Source organism: Acinonyx jubatus, chromosome C1, assembly GCF_027475565.1.
Source record: "Acinonyx jubatus isolate Ajub_Pintada_27869175 chromosome C1, VMU_Ajub_asm_v1.0, whole genome shotgun sequence".
Lineage (NCBI taxonomy): Eukaryota > Metazoa > Chordata > Mammalia > Carnivora > Felidae > Acinonyx > Acinonyx jubatus.
In genome coordinates, this window is record NC_069381.1 from 44,942,822 (window position 1) to 44,963,847 (window position 21,026).

At 44.9% G+C, this 21,026-nt stretch overlaps 1 long non-coding RNA gene across 1 annotated transcript; it reads right to left on the bottom strand.

Annotated features, from left to right (window-relative positions):
- Positions 1 to 6,641: 6,641 nt before the first annotated feature.
- Positions 6,642 to 20,502, bottom strand: LOC128313873 (uncharacterized). The gene is made up of 2 exons (XR_008294903.1): positions 19,910 to 20,502; positions 6,642 to 6,847 (listed from the first exon to the last, which is right to left on the bottom strand). It is a non-coding gene; the product is annotated as an uncharacterized LOC128313873 (long non-coding RNA).
- Between the last annotated feature and the right edge of the window lie 524 nt (positions 20,503 to 21,026).

A 21,026-nucleotide genomic window follows, 5' to 3' on the forward strand; every position in this document is an offset into this window, starting at 1 on the left:
CTGAAAAGGGATTTTTGTTGTTGCCATTGGGCGGTTCTGTTACAAACCAACCGCATGCTGCTTGTCTGATCACCTACCCGGGGCAAGTGGGAACGGCCTCTCGGGAGAAGGGAAAAGCACCTTCTGAGAAAACCAGGTTGGAGGCAGGTAAATCACACCGTAAAAGGGGACTTGTCAAACTGAACAGGGCTCAGCAAGGAACTTGTGAGGACAAATAAGACCAGGGCAGTGGTGAGACAGAAGGTTCAGGGTTCAAGTGGATGTGAGGAGGGACGCGTAGGGCAATTCCTGCGCTCACTAGCAGGCAATCGCTTTTTCAGCTGCTTTGTCCGCAGGCATGGGTCTGCTGAGAGCATTGAGGGGGCAATGGAAGGGGACGTTGATGAGAAACTACACTCAGCAGTCATTTTTGCCCTGGTTAATGTAAAATTGGGCAAAATTAGTTTGCCGAGCCACTGGCCAGTTCATTCAACAAACACTGCATCAAACTCTTACTCCGTAACAGCCATTGTCCTGGGCCCTGAACTTACAAACATTTCTCTGTGCACTTGAGAGGCTCCTGGACTAGAAAAGTGACTGGTCTTCCTGATCTCCAGACGTGCACCTGCTATCTGCTCCTTACTACAGCAGGAAGTTTCTCTCTTTTTTTTTTTTTTTTAATGTTTATTTATTTTGACAGAGAGAGAGAGAGAGAAAGAGAAAGAGAACACCAGAATGGGGAGAGGGAGAGAGAGATTCCCCAGCAGACTCCAACACTGTCAGCACAGAGCCCCATGTGGGGCTCCATCCCAGGAGCCATGAGATCATGAACTGAGCTGAGATCAAGAGTAGAACGCTTAACTGACTAAGCCACTCAGGCGCCCTGGGAGATTTTTAAACTGAGAAGCAGGCCAGGGCATTCCCAGACTAAACCCTATAGCGGCAACCCCTTAAAGAAAGGAAGTAAGCCTCAGGCCCTTAGCCTGGCACACAGCCCCTCTCTACCTCTCCAGCCTCACTGTGGTACTCCCAGCCCACCCCACCCCGAGATCTCTGCCTCCAGGCCTTTGCTTCGGACTTCCCCAGTGCCCACAATGGTATTTCCCCTTCTGTGCCCACCCAACTCCTTCTGGGCCTTCATTTCCTCTCTTAAATGTTGTGGTCTCAAAGAAGCTATCCCCAACACCAACACCAGATCGGGTCCTCCAGTCTTCTGCATATCCGGTCATTTAGCCGGCCTTCCCCTCTGTCCTTGTAAGCGTCCCCTGCTGCACCACTCTGGCTGCCTGCTCCATTTGCCTGGCTCTCGGGACCTTGCAAACTTCACCCAGATATATGGCCAACCTCTTCACCTTTGTTTCCCCACATGCAGTAAAAGAAATAGCACTTATTAGTCAGCGCTCAGAATACTTACTCATGGGCTGTCTACTACATTTCGCACTCTAGGTTAGGCACTTTCATAAACAGCTCCTCTAATCTATAAAAAGCGTAAGAGGATCACATTTTGATCTCCCCTTCCCGATATGGGTGTTTTGAGACGTTGCAGAGCTGAGTAGCCTCTCAGAGTCGCTGAGCGATTTTGGTTTGACCTGCAGGCACAGGTGGGAGTAGATCACATTCATTCCATGAGTACCACAGTCAGGCTCAGAGAGGGTGAGGAATTTGCCCAAGGTCTCACAGCTCGGAAGTGGTGGGTGGGATCATCAGGCTAAAAGAGCACGCTCCTTCTCCACCCAACACTGGCCTGCGTGCTTCTGCAGGGTCCGGTCTGGGAAGATGGGTAACACTTCTCTCTCCAAAGAGAGAATCAAGACTACTCTAGTTTTATTTCTAAAGGTGTGGCTTTCCTTATCTAAAGCTTGTTTTCCTAAGGGTTTGGGTTCTATTCAAAGGAACTAATCTCTTTCTAATGGACCACTGAACATAGTAATGGGAGAAAATAGGCAGAATGAAGGCTTTTGTGTGTGAGGTTCCCTGAGAACTGGTAACAAGTCCCCAGGAAGGAGACTCCCCAGGCTCCAGGGACCCTGAAATGGGGCTCTGGGTCCTAGATTCTGGACCCCACTCCTGAGGGTAACAGATAGTGGGCGGGATAGGTGCTGGTCCCAAGAACAGAATCCAGTACCCGGGCCAGGAATGCCTTGCCAAGCATGCTCACTTTTTCCTCATGTACCCTTAAAACAGTTTTCAAAAAGCTCTGTACCCCCTCACACATTTTAAGTTGACATCTGAAAGTCTTCATGGAAACTTTCAACAACATGTTGTAAATATTGACATTTTAAAATAAAATTGTGACATTGCTCTTTTGCATGTACCCAATTTGATCTAAATACCAGTTACTTAAAACCCACCACAATCCATCTGAAAAATGTAGAAACAAGTTCTTCCTTAGCAGTTGGAAATTTTACATTCTTCTTTTTTATTTTCCAGAAACCCCTTGAGCTCCTGTGTCTAGGTCACTTCTCCCACAGGATTTTATCCTAATGTGTTAGATTTTTATGCTAGAACCTTGTCATTCATTGACCATCCAGTACTTCTGTGAAGTGTGTGTGCATGTGTGAGTGTGTGTAAATTTTAAAATTGATAAAGCAACAGTTATTTAAAAGAGGGAGAGGAAGGGAGACTGTGAAGGAGAGAATTTGCCAGCAGGAAAGCTGTTGGGGAGATCAATGGTAGGAAAGAACATACATGGAAGTTAAGGTGCTAGAAATCGATTCCGCTAAAACTATGCTGCACATTTCTTGAAAGTCTTTAGGCACCTCTAAGGGGGCATATACCTCAGAATGAAGACCATCAGCCTGACGTCTGAGTTAAGGTCATGTCCTCCTGCCCCCAGACCCCTCACGAGCAGCTTGCAAACTGCTACACAGTCACGGAATGAATGTGATCTACGCCCACCTGTGCCGTAAGTTCAAACCAAAATCGCGCAGCGACCCTGAGAGGCTATTCAGATAACTCTGCAACGTCTCAGAACACCCATTAGCCCTATGGGAAGCAGTGGATATCCAGTTGGGGAGAGCACCCATGCCTGGACACAGGAGCTTACTGTGACCTGGGAAGAAGAGGCCGCCGTGGTCACCACTAGAGTTCCCACGAGCCCTCACCTCCAGACCCTGCTCTCCATCTGCCAACGCCCAGCTGCCTGAAATACTTTCCCCACCACGTTATCCATGCTGCACCTCCAACTAGATGCATTCATTCCTTGGACTTTGATGATTTTACTTAAGTATCAGCCCCTCTGACACTGGCCTAGCAAAGCTGATTATCATATCCTCTGCATAGTAGATAGAGTCTATTATTAAACTTAGCACACTGTGCTGTATATATGTGTGGGAGTGACTATGTCTTGCCTCCTTTGGAGGCACGAACCATATCTAAGCATCCAGTGTCCTATGTAGTCAATGACTGGGAGATGACTAACATCACAAAAGGACAGTCAAAGGAGGTGTTATCTAGAAAGAAGTTTTATGGGCCAATTTAGGTACTTTTTAAACGTCAGTTTTTGAAAGCTACTTACTTTGGCCCCTAAAGTTTTGTATACGCCTAAGATATACAGTGCCCAGGAAGAATGGCTTGACCAGCACACTTTGGGGATGCCCCACAGGAGGTGAAGCACATGGCAAAACCTATGTTCATTTGGTGTTTGCATTCTATTCATTTGTTGCTAACAGCACTGAAAAAGATCTTGATCATTTCAGACAATACAGGTCATTGCAGGTAGCAAAGGGGAGATTCATCACCCAGCCAGGGCTGTCTTAGCTTCTAGGGAAATGTGTATCAAACGTGTCACACAAACATGTCACTGTGCCGGGCTAAGTGGAATTCATTTTGACCCTTTAGATACTGATTTTGTGGTTTTGATTCATCAGTTATTCTGACCCCATCTACTTCAAGGTTACAGACACTTAAATCGTTATTGCACTACAGGTAGACAGTGTTTAATTTCTACATTTTCACTTTCATTGTACATTCTTCAAAATGAAATTTTCATTTCAATCCTATACAGGTTCGATTTCCCGAATCAGTGTATTGTCTGTACCTCATTTAATTAATTATAGCTTCGGTCATTGTGAATTTTATTTTGTGGCTATAATTCCTCCCAAATCCAATTTCTCACATCATATAGCGCAGATCTAACTTGGACAAGAAACCATGATTATTCCATATATAGTTTTTGGCGTTTGGTTCAATAACAAAGATTTGCATATGTAGGTTGAATTACTGCCCGTTCCATTTTGGGTTGACTGCTTATCTAAGCTCAATGTGACCTGGGAAAGATTTTGCAGTTGCAAATGGCACCAACACATTGTGATCGTTTGGTCAGGCTTAATCTAAACTAAAAATAAGATGGAAAATTTTAATCAGGATTTTGTTGGTCACAACAGGAAGGATTAGAAAGGAGGTGGCGGGGGAGGGGGTGGACAATGTCAAGCCACTCGTTTCCTGCTGGAGCGGATTGGCGTATAGAGGACCCAGGATACAGAATATCCAGATGGGGCTGGAATACAAACAGCTTGGAGATGAGGTTGATGAGCGAGAACGCGGACAGTTTGTGAATGGCCTTGAACACAGCCAAGATGAAGTTCGATTACAACAGCTGTTGAGGAAAGACCACCTTTTCCCAGGCTTCCCCCTCTCTGCCCACCAGTTTCCCGGCTCCCGAAAGGAATCATCAGGCTGGTCCGAGGCTATTCGTGGAGTGTGCTGCTCTTGGGTTGAGAGCTGTGCCTCAAAGGGCAGGCACATACCTGTGTGTTCTGCTTCCTTCTGTAACCACGTGCCTCAGGTGCGAGGCCACCACTGACCACCGTTAGGAAGGGCCAGTGAACAGCAGCGCAGAACCCAGCCCATTCTGAGTCCCAGGTGGAGACACAATCCTAACATCCTCAAATTCTTACCCCTCTTCCTAACAAGTGCTTATTGTAGGACCTTGAGCAAGTTGCTTAAACTTACTCAGGGTCCATTTTCTCATGTGTAAAAAGAGAGAGTCAGTGAGAACTCACAAAAATAACTTCTAACACTGAGTGTTCACTGTAGTTCCAGCACTCTCCTAAGTGCCTTTCAGAAATGGACTCAACACTAGGAACAACCCAATCATGTAGGCACTATTAGGACTCTCTTTATCTGAGCATGAAATCAAAGCCCAGAGAGGTTAATAACTGGTTCGAGATTTCACAGTTCTGGGTAGACTTGAATCACAGGGACTCCACCTGTCAGTCAGGTAACCCACTCCCTGCCAGCCACCCCCCCCCACACACACACACACCACCTAATTAATTAGCATAAGCATCTGATATATTTAGAACAGGTGGGCACCTTAATTGGGAAACCTGCAAAAGTGCCAAACAAGAGGGCTAAGTATAGAAGTGACACGATTAAATGTAAAGTTTAAAAATAGTAGTCTGTCATGCACATCCTCTCCCAAAGTTAGAACCGAATCACCCTCCCTAGGATGTGGGAAGTCAGACTAAAAAAGAGTAAATTCAGACCCTAGACTATAGAACAGGAAGGGCTTCCCCATGTAAGCTGCCCCAGCCCACTCTTATTGGGTTGAGATCCAGAGGGGAGGACTTGGACAGAACACTAAAGCAAGGTGGACAAGCTCCCATCCCCAGGGGTTCCTACCTACCTCCTAGCTCTGCCTCCCCCACCTCGGTGCTGCCTTCCTAGCATTTGGGAAAAGAGTAAAAAAAGTATAACCCAGCCAGAGCAATAAGCATGTTCACGTGTAAGAGAGCCCGAAGGCACACCTCTCAACACCTGACCTCCACTGGACCTCTCAGATTTCTCTGGAAATAACAGACTCTCTTCATCCTGTGCAGTTCCCAGCAGACGTATCGTTTGGCCTTTCCCTGGGAACAGAGGTACTTCAGGGACATCTTCTGACTGTCAAAATGAGAAAAACATTTGAATGTCATTGGAGGGGACAGGGGACAGGACTTCAGTTCTTTTGATGGTTTTAACCCACTGCAAACTCAGCGGATGCCTCCTCTCCCTCTGAATTTCCCCCCTCTTCCCTTACCTAGCCATCTCTCCCAGTGCCTGGGTTTTGCAGACAGTCAACTCTGATCTGGATCATAGCTTTTCCACAGAATAGTTCATTGCCACTGCGCAAGTCACTAAGCTACCTAATTATTATTCTGTGCTTCAGCTTCCAAATCTACAAAATGAGATAATTATATCTTCCTCAAAGAGCTATACTCAAGGTTAAATGAAACCGCACAAAGGGCAATGCTTGTAAAATCTCTTTAAAAGATGCCCTCCCTTTTTTTATGATAAGCTCGCGCAGCACGTCCCCTACATCAAAGTAGAGAAATAGAAAAACCCAAATGCTACCTTATATTTTCACGGCATACATTAGTGTTTCTGGACATTGTTGCATTTGATTTGGTTTGCTGATATGTGAGTGAAACTCTGTTCCCCAAGTATTTACGAAATTTTAAGAGTACCTACCTCATTGCGTTGCTGTTGGGATTAAGCGAATTAATACATTCAAAGGTTTAGAAGAGTTATTTATTATTATTTACCAGTTATTATATGATCATGATGATTGAACACCATGTGCTTTGTTAGCTGCTAAGAACATGGAGATGAACAGACACAGATTTTGCCCTCTAGAAGGGCCCAGGCATCTTACTGACATCCTTTAAAGACACACGAAAGGAAACTCAGAAAAGTCATTTACTCGCTAAGGTTGTGAGTGGATACATGACAGGGAAAGGACTCCAACCCAAACCCAAACATTCCCTCCCTCGGATGTCCATGTTCTCGCACCACAGCATCAGATAATGTTATTTGATTTCAGCTCTCCCCCAATGTGATCTTGACCTTCACTACCAACCATTTCCATGACTCCTGCCTCCAGACGCTGCTTGGGTTTCAAGTATGGAGATAAAGAGAAAGAGGGTTTAAAAAATTATATATATGTATAAAATGTATAATTATATAACATTATGTATTTTTATACAAACATATATAATTATGTGTTATAAAATGCATAATTTATAAATACATACTATGTTTATATTATTATATTATTACTACAATATGTACCTTTTTATACATTATGTATTTATAGATATAAGTTATATATACATTATATATAATTATATAAATATAATTTTGTACATACACACACACACACACACACACACATATATATATATACATGAAAGAGAAAGTCTGTTGTTTACAAGGCACCTGTTGTTTACAAGGCACCGAACTAGAGATCCTTTTACTAGATACCTTCACAGGTCCCACTTATGATGAGTATTACTGCCCTAATTATTACGCTTAAAACCAATTCTTAGAAAAGACCATATATTTCCCAGGTAGCTGGTCGGTCCAGGACCCAGGCCCCTCCTGAGTCACAGCTCCTGCTCAAACCCCCACATCATCTATAAGGATTTCGGATTTGCTCTGTCCAGCTCTTCACTGCACTCTTATGGAGCAGCTTTGAGGTGCCAGTCCTGTGCTAGGGATTCAGAGATGTGAACGACATCGTCTGGCCCTCAGAGAGAACAAAGACAAATAATGATAGAAGAGGAGAAAATAAAAGTGTGTTGTTCATCAGGAGTCCCAAAGGTGAGACCATTAGAATGGTGTCACACTTGCTTGTGATACGAGAAAAGACTATGTGGGGAAGGACATAAGAGGCACTCAGCAAGTGCCTGAGCAGATGGAACCTGGACAACCAAACAGAGAGGTCAGCTTGTGGGAAGAAGTCCCTGTTCTACCAGCCACTCAAGTAACTTTTCCTCTAGGCATCTCAGTCCACACTATGTGTTGAGGACCTACTCAGTGCTTAGTACTATTTTTATAAGCATAAGTCCTAGTGCATCAAAGAACTCACCATCTGGTAAGAAATCAAACAAGCCAATGTAAAGACTACACTCCAATGAATCAAATATGTAAATGTGACCAGCGCACATAGGGGACTCAAGAGCTGCATTTGAAAAAGGAACTTTGTATGTCTCTCCCCTGCTCGGTGGGGTAATCCTTCCTATATACTCCCGGATGAAAGCTGAGGCAGGCCCCCGACTCCCTTGTTCACTCTTAGATAATCGAATGTTCAGTAGTCCTTTAAAATCCTTAAGTAAGGGATGCCTGGCTGGCTCAGTCGGACGAGCATGTGAGTCTTGATCTTGGTGAGCCCCATGTTGGGTATAAAGAATACTCAAAAAAAAGAATAATAAATAAACTGGGTTTTACAAATCCTTAAGTAAAATCTGATTTCAGTAAAGTCAACGTAGTAGGCAAAGCTTCCAACTTTGTAGAACATGAATACTTTCTCCTCCTCTGTCTCTGGTTTACTGCAGTCCAGGGGACTGTACCCTTTCATATCCCAGCTCCTCCTCCCACAACTCTGCTACCTCTGGTCTGCAGACACATCCTGGGGTTGCACTGGTAGAGGGACAAAGAGAGAAGAGAACATGGTAAAGGGCAGCACCGGAGAACTTCCACTTCATAAGTATTGTCATAAACCAGCGCTCACTCTCTGCTCCTGGTGCCTCATTAAAGACAATTAAAGCTGGGGGCCGCCTGGGTGGTTCAGTTGGCTAAGCATCTGACTCTTGATTTTGGCTCAGATCATGATCTCACAGTTCGTGGATTCGAGCCCCTTGTCGGGCTCTGCGTGGACAGCGTGGAGCCTGCTTGGGATTCTCCCTCTCCCTCCCTCTCTGCCCCTCCCCTGCTTGTTCTTTTGCCCTCCCTCAAAATAAATAAATTTTAAAAACAACTAAAAAAAAAAAGATTAAAGCTGGGAGAAGAACTGGGATTTGCAACCTTTGTTTAGACCCTCACTGGGAGCACTAGATGATACTTGTGATAGGTTCCCCTCAGCTGGCTGTCCCCTTCCCACACCCCGTCCCCTTGTTCCAGCAATCCGGTTCGGGCGGACTCCCTAGTTAGTTCTCCCTCCCTAGTAGGTGGTTTGCGTAGAACTTTGCGTGGCTCCAGGCCTGCATTCTCTCCCACATGGTCTGTATATATTCTTCCAGAAATACCCAGCAGCTCTGACCTGACAGAATCTGAGAGGCAGGCCAATCCAGGGCCACCAACCCTCCTCTCCATGGCCACGGCCACGAGTGGCTAGCTATCCCAGGCAGGAGGCAGAGCCAGCCCCCTCTGTCACTGTCACTTCAGAGGACTCTTACCAATCACTCCAGATGGCCCCACAGAAGCCCTCACAGTGGTTTTGAAGGAAGGGTGATGTGCCCTTCCCCGACCCTGCCCCTGCAGGACTGGGATTCAGGGCACCCCTCACACCAAAGACGTTTTCCTCACAAATCTTCTTTTAGCCTGCAATCTTCATCTCCAATCTTCTATGTCCCCAGTGTGACGCAGGATCCAAGAGCCAAAGAACTGATTGAGGGCTGTCTCCTTTGGAAACTCCACACTTGGTGAATGCAGCCTTTAACGTGGCCCACTTCCACCTGAACACCCTCTCCTATAAACAAGGCACGCGTGCCCCCACTTTTCACGTTAGGCAGCACCCCGTGTGGCAATCATGTTCCAAGTCGGCGCTCACGTGGGCTTGTTCCTCTGAAAACAATTCTTTCTGGCTCCAGTCCCACCTCCTCAGGTTGTCTCTCCCAACGGTCTCAGCAGTGGGTGACATTCCGCCCCACTACTCTCCTGCACCCCACGAGGTGGCACCAAGTCTCCCTTGCGTGTAACAGGCCCCGCGTGATTAATTTTCGATCGGTCGACTTGAAGACACTGTTGACTGCAGCCGTATGGCATTAGCTGCTCCCACTGTATCCACTGCCCATCTTCCTGGAAGATGTTCATTCAGCATCCATTCATGCATGGAGTAGTGGAGACCACGTACCTTGCACCATAGCTATTTTGCCCTTAAGGGGTTCCTCTGCTGCAAATAGAGGGAATTAATCTTTCTTAAACCTCGATATGTCAGGTACCGATCATTTCACTTACTTCCCAAAATAACCCTCAAGAATATGTATCACTTTACCACTCTTCCAGATAGGAAAACTCAGATTCAAGCAGGTTAAGTAACCCGCCTGAAGACACACAGCATCTAAACGGTGGAGTTAAGTTTAAGTACCTTTGACTCCAAAACCCATGGGCCATAATGAAAGGAGAAGTCAGTCACAAGACAGGAGACGTGGGGTTCATCCCAACTCTGTCATTAATTTGACTGTGGCCTTGGATCATTTCCATCTCCTGTCTGAGCCTGAGTCTCCTTATCTGTAGGTGAAGGAGCCAGATACAGTGACCACTCCTGCCCTTCCAACTTGCAGAGCTCTGAGCTACTGAGAGGTGCTTATGTTAGTCACATTGGCTGGCACAGATGTTTTAATTCAGAATTTCCCTTGTGGTAATCAATCTCATCTTGTTATTTCCTGCCTGCACTACTAACCTCCTTCATTTGGGATCATTTGTATTGCTTTTTTGTGTTACTCATGTTTACAGAGGGCCTGATTTAGCATCATCTGCAAATTTCATCAAAGGGCGTCTCTTCACCACCTAGGGAAACTTAATGGGCCAAGTGAAATACCAATGGCAGGGCTTGCGTCCTCATCACTTTCTTCCTCCTTACGTGTTTCTCTAAATAACGGCCCTCCAAGTGGGTTAGCACTATTCCGAAAACCTGTAGCTTTGGGTCGGCTGGACCTGGGCAGAAAGCTTGTGAATTACTTAACCTTTACCTAACCTTTCTGGACTTCAGTTCCTTCATCTAGGAAACAGGAATCATTACACCCACCTCAAAGGGCTGTTTGAAGTATTAGAATTAAGGGTGGAATACACAACGGTCCAATCCAGGGCGCAGAACAAGTTACTCCCCTCCCATCTTCCCCATCACTAAGGCTTTGGGTATGGCCATCCAGAAAAGCTTTCAAAAGAGGTTCTCTCTTTATCTGAATAGCATTATGGGAAGTTTTCCTGCAATGCCATATAATATTGCCTATATGTCTCTTAACACCTCTGAGACCTATAATGCGTACCACTGGCCTACAAATAAAGAAGGAAAACAAAATCTCAGGTCTCCCCGATGGGGAGTGACCATGGAAAGGTTTTTTAATCTTGCTAAGCCTCTTTTTATTAGTCTTCTCTAAGTTTCTACAGTTTTCCATGGCTGTGAGGATTAAATGGAGTACTGCAGGTATAACACTGGGCCACAGCAGGTAGTTCATACGGCACATCAGATGGCACTGTATTTGAATGCCCTCTGCTATTTACTAACTTGAAGGCCCCTTTGAGGTCTGATTTCAACATCTACCAAAAGGGGATTGTGATTCTTATGTTTAATGTGGTTGCGCGGGTCCATGCAGTACCGCTGGTGGGTATGCCCAACACCCGGAAAGTGCTCGTATCTGGTAAGACTTCTTCCCCCACTTTTCCCGAATGCTTCTGAATTGTGTTGTCATGGTTAAGAAGCGCTAAAGAGTATGTCAAAGAGAGAGAGAGAGAGAGAGAATGAGGTAGAGATGCACAAAGGCCAAACAAGTGACATGTATCCTTCTTTTGGAGGGTTCCTAAGAGTTAAACTTGGGGCGGGGTTCAAATATCAGGATGGTTCTGCATAGACAAAAACCTTACAAGGCGATCACATTTGGTTCATATCAAAATCACTCAGATCCAAAGATGCATTCCAAGCAGTTGACATCCATTTCAGTTGGATGCTAATTCCATTTTAAAAATTAATCCAAACTTGACAAGAAGCTGATCTCATGTAACTCACCAGGACATCCCACTCCCATTCGGTTTCCTGGGAAGGAAACGGGGAGCCTGGCTGTCAAAGCCAGAGCTGAAGACACGTCTTTCCCTCATTTCAGCTGAAATACGCATTTCAGAAAGGACTGAAACAGCCTGGTTGAGTCTCATAAATCACTGCTGCCACGGCCTTGTTGCCTTTCAGTTGAGATTTACCAAAAAACAAAAGCACTCATGTCCTTTCCTGCAATCATTGGATCCGAGAGCCCCCAGCGCCAGAAGTGCCTCCGAAAGCTTGCCTCTTCCCTCCCCATCAACCCCTCACATCTAATAGTCACCAAAGTCCACCATCCCGTCCTCCTGCCGTTTCCCAAACCCATCTCTCCAACTTTACTCCAGCTTTTGCTCCCTTGGTCAACACTTCTCACTTAGACTACTGCAGTCAAGTCCCAAATCTTCTGGACTCTGCTCGTCCATCCTCTATACTGCAGTCAACATCTTTACGATACACCAACGTGACCATACTACCCCTTGTTTACAAGCTCCCAGTGGCTCCCTTCAGGATCAAGTACAAAATGCCCACCTTCACCGCAGACAACGGGCATGTTCTGGCCCCCATCTATCTCTTCAGATCCCTCCTCTGCCACTACCCCCCCTTACACTTTGTACCCCAGCCATAATTCACTTTGAACGACTGTTTTGCTCCTGGAATGCTTTAATACACCTGGAACTACCTGAGAGCCCTATGTGCTCTTCACAACTACATAAATATAATCTCCTTCTGAAGGCCTTTCTTGACTTCTCTTCACCCCCAAGCACAGTTATCTGCTCTCCTGTCCGTGGCCCCACACACTTGGCATCCACTCTTTTACACTGTTTTAGAATTATCAGTGCACATGTCTGTTGTCCCTACTATGCTTTGAATCCCTCGAACGCTAAAGCCATGCAGTAGTACCTTGGATTCCCATGTTCACAGAGTAGATGTATATGCATTCACAGTCTATAAATATTCAGACTCCCTACCATGTGCGTAACTAGGAATCTAGAGATGAACAGATAGGCTGTACTCAAAGCCCCTACAGCCTGGAGGCACAACCAATATACGGAGACAAATAATAACACAATGTGACATGTGACTCTAAATAGAGTCCCAAGGAGAGGCCCTAAATAATCTCAGTTGGGAGAGAGGGGCAAAAAACACCTCCAAGAGGAGATTATATAAGTTATTTCCTTTATGAATTGCATTTGGACTTTTAGAATTTCAGGTCTACGGTTCAAGATGTCAGACTGGACATGGCTCCCAGACAAGACCCCATTGAACAGCTAACAAAGATGTACAAAATAGAACACATAAATCCTTGGAAGTACTGATTAACAAACAAAACAAAACAAGCAGGTACAATCCACACACAAATCTCTGAAGGGTAGAAAGCAAATGGAATTACTAAGGCATAAGCTAGAGCACAAGAGGTCAGTGACAGACACAGACAGAAGACTGGAGTGAGTGTGTGACCCAGTGCAACCTAGTAGAGCCCTAGAAAGGCTTTAGAACAGAAGTGAGCAGGCCTGGGGAACCAGAGAGGGCTATGGGATGGCCATGATGAAAGAATCAAGACTACCCTGGGAAGGGCCAACAGTCTGCATGAGGGCTGGGGATGAGGGCAGGGAAGAGTTCAGGGTAAATCCACAAGCCCATCTTGAGCTGAAGAAAAAGAAGAAAGATGTTCCACCCAAGTCAGAAATGTGCTGCGGTGCTCAAACCCCACAGCGCACTCCCTTTCACCACGGAAATTGTGGGAGCTCAAGCAACCTGCTCTGCTCCCCGCCATGCCCAATAAGGACCAGCCTGCCATTCAAGGGGACCTGCTCATCTACGCAGAGCTTTTTGGATAAATGGACCATGATCACTAAGGGAAACCGTGCCATCCAGCTGCCTATGCTGTCAGGCAAGAGAGTCACAAATAAAAGTAAGCCAACTGAGGATGCCAGGATGGCTCAGTTGGTTAAGCGTCCGATTCTTGATTTAGGCTTAGATCATGATCCCAGGGTCATGAGATTGAGCCCCACATCAGGCTCAGCACTGGGCACAGAGCCTGCTTGGGATTCTCTCCCTCTCTCCCTTTGCCCCTCTCCGCCCCCCCCACTCTCTCCCCCCACCTAAAAATAATAATTAAAAAACGTAAGCCAACTAGGTCAACATTTGAGGAAAACTGATGAGAAAGAGAAATCCCAAGACTGAAAAAATGCACAGAGTGGATCCTGGAGGCAACAGACATAAGCAAGAAACAGAAGAGAATTTTCAAAGCACATTTCGTCAGAAAGCTCACAGGAATTTGAAAAGTTAGTGCCGCCATGAGAAACAGGCAGTGAAGCGTCACTGGAAATGTGAACTATGTTCATCAACAGCAGTGGGGCCAAATAAGAGGTTGGTAACGGCTAGAGACAAGATGAGTCCTCTGGGAGATGAAGTCAAGGCAATCCCATGACACAGGTACCAGAAGACAAGGAGGAGGGAAATACGAGAAAATTACAAGTTAAACTAAATGGAGAACGGGTCCAGAAGACTCAGAATTCCTCTAAGGGGATGTTAGTGAAAGCCACGGAGTGGTGCCGATATTGAAGAAAAAAAATAGGAAAATAAAAAAAGAAAGAAAGAAAGAAAACATACTCCCTGTCCTTAAAAAGAGATTTGAGTCTTAGGTTGAAAGGATCATTTCAGGATCATATCAGCATGATAGACATAAACAAAGCAAACAACAAAAATGAAAATGCACTCCCAGTCATGATCTGATGAAATTTCAAGCAAGACACTTCTAAAAGATGCCAGGGGATCTGGCAGTAAATGCACCTGAAAAGGACAAAGGATCAGACTGCGTACAGATCTCATGTCAATAGTTATTGGCCCCAGAGGACATGGAGGAGTGTCTATGAAGTTATGAGAGAACATGCTTTTGAATCTAGAACTTTACAAGCAGTGTGAAACTAATTTGAGAATTTCCAAAATGTGGGGGGGAGGGAATCCAAAAGATTATATACCAGGCAAAGAATGACTCTCCCCACAATTAGGAGTCCACATCCTAATTCCAGAAACCTATGACTATGTCACCCCACACGGACTTGCAGATATAAACAAATTAAGGACCCTGACAGGGGTCACTGCAAGTGGGAAACCTTTTCCTTCGTGGTCAGAGAGAGCTGTGACTGGAGAAGAACGGTCAGAGAGATGTCACAATGCTGGCTTTGAAGACGGGGGAATGCAGCCCAGGGCCAAAGGATGCAAGAAACATCTAGAATCCAGAAAAGGCAAGGAAACAGATTTTCCCTGAGTGTCTCCAAAAATGAATCCAGCTCTGCCAATATTTTGATTTTAGCCTAGTGAGACCTATGTCAGACATCTAACGTACAGAAGTGTTAAGATAATAAATGTGTGTTGTTTTAAGTCGCTAAGTTTGCAGTGATGTGTTACAGCAGCAACAGGAAACTGTACAGTTCCCTCCCACACTCCTCTTCCGAAAACAATTACTTGGGAATATACTATAGCAGAATGAAAAAGGAAGCTAAGAAATATAAATAAATATGATGCAAGAAACAGTGGAACTAATCCAGAAGGAAAATGTACAAGGTGGGTTTACAGCTGTGCAATAAATCCAGCAAGCATTTTATCAAAATTAGACGAGAAAGCCAGAAGGCTCTCTGAAAAAAATATCTTAAGGAGAGAATGAACTCCGCAGCAAAATCACAGACTAAGAGGCCCGATGACCTCAAATATGCGATGACTACATTTGCATATTCTACAATTTTTTTTAAAAGATGCACTAGGAACTTTGGGAAAAATCAAAAGTTGTACAGAAGTCATGATCCAAATACACACAAATTAAATAACCGAAAGAGAGTAAGAAAAGATCATCTATTTACCCAATAGGACAGGAATAGTTCTCTTCACGCGCCATAGCTTAGAATCACCATTTCTTCTCCATGGGCTCAATAACACTTCTATATTCTATATCAACTACTATTTACCCAATTACAATGTTTGAGGTGCTTTTGGCAGGGGTGATTAGAATTAACCTACAGACAAAGCAGGTGAGATTTAGTTATAATTATAGTACCAAACACAATCGGTATCAACACTGACAGGATGAAAACAATGTTGGCCATCAGGAGTCAGGGCAACGGGGAGGTGAGGGAGCAGAAAGTATAGGACCAATAGTGTCCTCCTGTTACATGATGGGAAGTCAGGAGTACTATCTAAATGACTGATAAAAAATAAAAGTTTAAGGACAGATAGATTCTTTTAAGCAAAATACAGGTGGCATCCCATATTAAATTAGTCTCAGGTCTACAACATAGTGATTCAACAATTATATACATTACAAAATGCTCTCCAAGATAAGTGTAGCTACGGTCACCATACAAGGCTTTTACTATACTATTGACTGTATTCCCTATGCGGTACTTTTCATCCTCATGACTTATCTATTTTATAACTGGAAGTTTGAACCTCTTAAGCCCCTTCACCTATTTCACCTACCCACCCTCACCCCCACCTCTGACAACCCCCAGTTTGTATGTATAATTGTATATACATAAGTATATATTTTTTAACTCATAACCATTCACTTAACGAACATTCATTGAGTGACTCTCTCCGCCAGTCACCTTCCTGTGCATGAGGAATCTAACAGCGAACAAAATAGATAAAACCCTTTTTATCACAGAGTTTACATTCTAGTGAGGAGAGATAGATTATAAATAAATGCATGACTTATCTAGTGAGTTAGATGGTGGTCAATGCTGCAAAGCAGGAGTCAGTGAACTTTTTCTGTCAAAAGTCAGATACAGAGTAAATATTTTAGGTTTGCAGGCCAGAAGTTCTCTGTTACAAACACTTTGTCATTATAGCGGGGAAAGCAGCTGTAAGCAATACATAAATAAATGTATGTGGCTTTGTTCCAATAAAACTTTATTTATAAAAGTAAGCAGTGGGCCGGATTTGATCCATGGCCTAGAGGCCATACTTTGTATATCTTTTCTATACAGAAAAAGCAAAGAGGGACAGGCACTAGGGAAAGCCATAGACAGATGGGGTGCCATCTTAAATACAGAGAGGAGAGAAAGTCTCCAAAGAAATGATACTCGGGAAATGATATGAAGGACGGAAGAGAGTGAGCCTTACAAATACCTCGGGAGTGTTCTAGGCAGAAGGAACTGCAAGTACAAAGAAGGAGGGGGGAGCATGCAACCTAGAGACCAGAGACCCTGAGGCTGGAACAAGAAGAGGGAAGAGGAGTATAAGACACAGGCCCCAGAAACGAGGGAGGATGAGTATGTGGGTTGTGGGGACGATCCTGCAGTAAAAGTGTAGTCGTCAGCCAGCAGGACTCATTACCCAGGATCAGAATCTGCACTTTAACAAGACCCACAGGTGAACCCTATGCACCTTAAAGTTTGAAAAGCACCCTATGGAGCCTCCTTGGCCATCTTAAGGACTCTGGCCTTTATTCTGAATAAGCATCAACCACTGGCTTGGGGTGCCTGGGTGGCTCAGCCGGTTAAATGGCCGACTTCGGCTCAGGTCATGATCTCGAAGTCCATGAGTTCCAGCCCCACGTCGGGCTCTGTGCTGACAGCTCAGAGCCTGGAGTCTGTTTCAGATTCTGTGTCTCCCTCTCTCTGACCCTCCCCCGTTCATGCTCTGTCTCTCTCTGTCTCAAAAATAAATAAACCTTAAAAAAAAAAAAAAAAAGAATCAACCACTGGCTGAACAGAGGAGTAAACTGATCTGATACCCATGTTAAAAGAACTTCTCTGACTAGTATTTTGTACTTACACTACAGGAGGGCAGGGGTGGAAGCAGGGAGACAAGTTAGAATATCTCAATAATTCAAGTGAGAGACGACCATGATTTGGACAAGGGAAGGTAATGAGAAGTGGCTGGGGTCTGGGTATAGTTTGAGGTAAAGTCAATAGGATTTTCCATCATTTGGGGCTTGAGGCATGAGGGGGTCACAAAGGAGTGAGGAAAGGGAGATGACGGTAAGATTTGGGCACTTAGCAACTGCAAAGACGAATCTGGCATTTACTGAGCGGGGAAGACTGGGCGGGGGAGTGGGTTGCAGGGGGCAGGGAGGGGTGGGGCCCAAGACCATGGGTTTCACCGGAGACATTTCAAGTTTGAGATGTCTGTTAGATACCCAGGTGGAGATCTCAAGCAAGCAGTTGGATGTACGAGTCTGGGGTTCAGTAGAGAGGGCCACTTACTTGAAATGCTAAAAATAACTTCAAGAACTAAAACTGATAGCATGAGAGATGGAGAGCGAGAAGGGATTCTGGAAGTAGAGCAATGACCTAAATCTTTCACTGCAGGAATCAACAAATACTATTGAAGTTTGAGAGATTAAATAACACCATACAAGCATATGAGTTAGAGTTATAGTAGTGCCCGGCCTGAAATAAAAACCAGTCGAAAAGAGCTCGTTTACGTTAAGGGAAATGAGCCAGTCGCAAAAGGACAAACCCTGCCTGACTCCCCCTACCCAGAGCAGACAAATGGATAGAGACCGGAAGTAAAGGGCTGTGGCCAGAGGTGGAGGGAGGGGGAATGAGGAGTTACTGTTTCATGGGTACAGAGTTTCACTCGTGGGGGGAAGATGAAAAACGTTGTAGAGACAGGAGAGGGAGTGTAGTTCATGCCACGGAACTGTACATTTAAAAATGGCTACAATGTGGGCCACCTGGGTGGCTCAGCCGGTTAAATGTCTGACTTTGGCTCCGGTCATGGTCGTGCAAGTTTGTGGATTTGAGCCCCATATCCGGGTGTCTGCTGTGAATGTGGAGCCTGCTTCAGATCCTCTGTCTCCCTCTCTCCCTGCCCCTCCCCACTTTCTCTCCCTCTCCCTCTCTCTCTCTCTCTCTCTCTCAATTTTAAATAAAAAAATTTTTTTAAAAATGGTTAAAATGGTAAATCTTCTGAGCGTTTTACCACAACACAGTTTTTTAAATTTTTATAAACTCACAGAGCGAGCACACACAAAAAGAGAAATAAATTGTTACCTCGCGGGATGGGAGACGAGGACAGAGCGGGGAAAGGAGATTTCTGCTTTGTGTTTTGCGCTTTTCTGAACTGTTTGGATTCTTTAGCCAGATGCACACATTATTTTCAGATTTAAAAAGAAAACATTTTAAAAGAATGAGGATGCAGAGGGAGAATTTCAACCCGTGTTTCTGCTTGACTTGCAACTCAATTTCTCAACACACTATTTTATAGAAGCTGATTTCCAAGAAGCCTTCAAAGCCCCTTTTTATTATTATTATTACTAGAAGCCATTCCCTTGGAAGCAGACACTTGTGATTTTCCGATGGAGCTCACATTCAAAGCCTCGGAGGGTAAGCGCACTTGGAAACCTACTCAGCACAGCCGCCTGCCTTTGAACTGCCATGTTTTCCAGGGCCCTTCACGCATCCAGTTGGCTTCCCATCCAACACATCCATTAGGCAGCCAGTATTTACTGAGTCGCCCATGGGTGTGGCCAGAATCGGCTGGAGCATGCCCATGATAGAAAGCCTCCCACCAGCAAAGCAAGATCTCCAGAAATTCCCAGACTACAGCTGCTCATCGCCCAGGCTCCGACCAACAGACTATATGATGTCAATTTGAAGGCCTCTAATACATCCTTCTCGTCTTACAGAATTTACCAGAAATTTTAATTTTTTTTAATTTTTTTTTAACATTTATTCACTTTTGAGAGACAGAGAGAGACAGAGCGTGAGCAGGGGAGGGGCACTGAGAGAGGGAGACACAGAATCTGAAACAGGCTCCGGGCTCTGAGCTGTCAGCACAGAGTCCAGTGCGGGGCTCGAACCCACAAACTGTGAGATCATGACCTGAGCTGAAGTCAGATGCTTAACCAACTGAGCCACCCAGGTGCCCCCAGAATTTACCAGAAATTTTAGATTCCAGTCACAGGATTCCAGCAATCCAGAGTTAGAAGAGACTTCAGAAATCATACAGTAAAAACTATTCCTCTTATCAAGGAATAAATGAGGCTTAAAGATGTGCAATCACACACAACAAGTTAGAAGCAGCAGCCAGACCGAAAAGTAGGTATGACTATCAGGAAACATGCCATGCTCTAGATAAGTCTGAAAGGGTCTCCCAAAATGATAGATCCTGTCCTGTGGGGTTAGGTTGAGAAACAGGTGGTGATTAGGGGACTAGGAAGAAGGGAGGAAGTAGGGAAGGAATACATACATGTAGGTGAAGCTACCTTGGCAGGGAGTAATAGCATGATGAGTAAGCCAGAACTCTCTGGACTGTGAAGTCATTCAAATGATGCATGGTTTCTCCGTTGATTGACTCTTTTATTCAATGTATGTGCCAGACATTGCTCAATGTGCTATGGAGGTAGATGTGGTACTGCCCTCAAGAGACAGTCCAGCAGGCCAGATGGTTACCATGGCCACCAACAGAGACAGTTGCAACACATTGTGATGAGCATGGAATAGAGCAGTATTTCCTAACCTTTTCTGGCCATAAGAATTACCCATCCCAGGGGCACACGGGTGGCTCAGTCAGTTATGCATCTGACTCTTGATTTCGGCTCAGGTCGCAATCTCATGATTCATGGGATCAAGCTCTGCATCAGGCTCTAAGGTGATGGCACAGAGCTTGCTTAGGATTCTCTCTCTCCCTCTCTCTCTGCCCCTCTCCTGCTCACAGGCACACGTTCTCTCTCGCTCGCTCTCTCTCTCTCAAATAAAATAAATTAATAAACTTTAAAAAAAAAAGAATTGCCCATCCCAGATTTACTAAGTTTGATTATTCAGGGGCTGATAATCTGCATTTTTACTAAGAGTCCCTCCCCACGCCCCGCCGACCCCAGTAATTCTTATGATCAGTCAGTCTGGCTTTGGAAACATTCAGAGCTGGATTCTAATTCTGATTCAGGCCAATGATGTTACCTGCCTGATGAAATTACCTATCGGGACATTCACCTCTCACCTGCTTCCAAGTTCCTAAGACTGCCTTTTCCAGCTGTCAAGATACAGTCCATTTTATGTTGTTGTACAGGTTGTGTACTGCAAAAAGATACCAGTCAAAAGACTGAATGTTTGCTGAGATCCCACCTTGTACTAATTCCTCCACCCAGAGGAAGGGACCCCATTTTTTTTCATCCAAACACTCTTAGCTTTGCCTCCTGTTGAACTGTGTCTTCCCAAAGGGAGTGACTTTCATAATTCTTCAGCCCAGATAAGGTACTTTTTCCTAATTTGTGCAAAGACCCCCAAACAGACCAGCAGGCTCCTGAAAACGGTACTGGTACCATTGACCACTCCCAGAATTCCCTGCTGCAGATGCCTTCTTCATT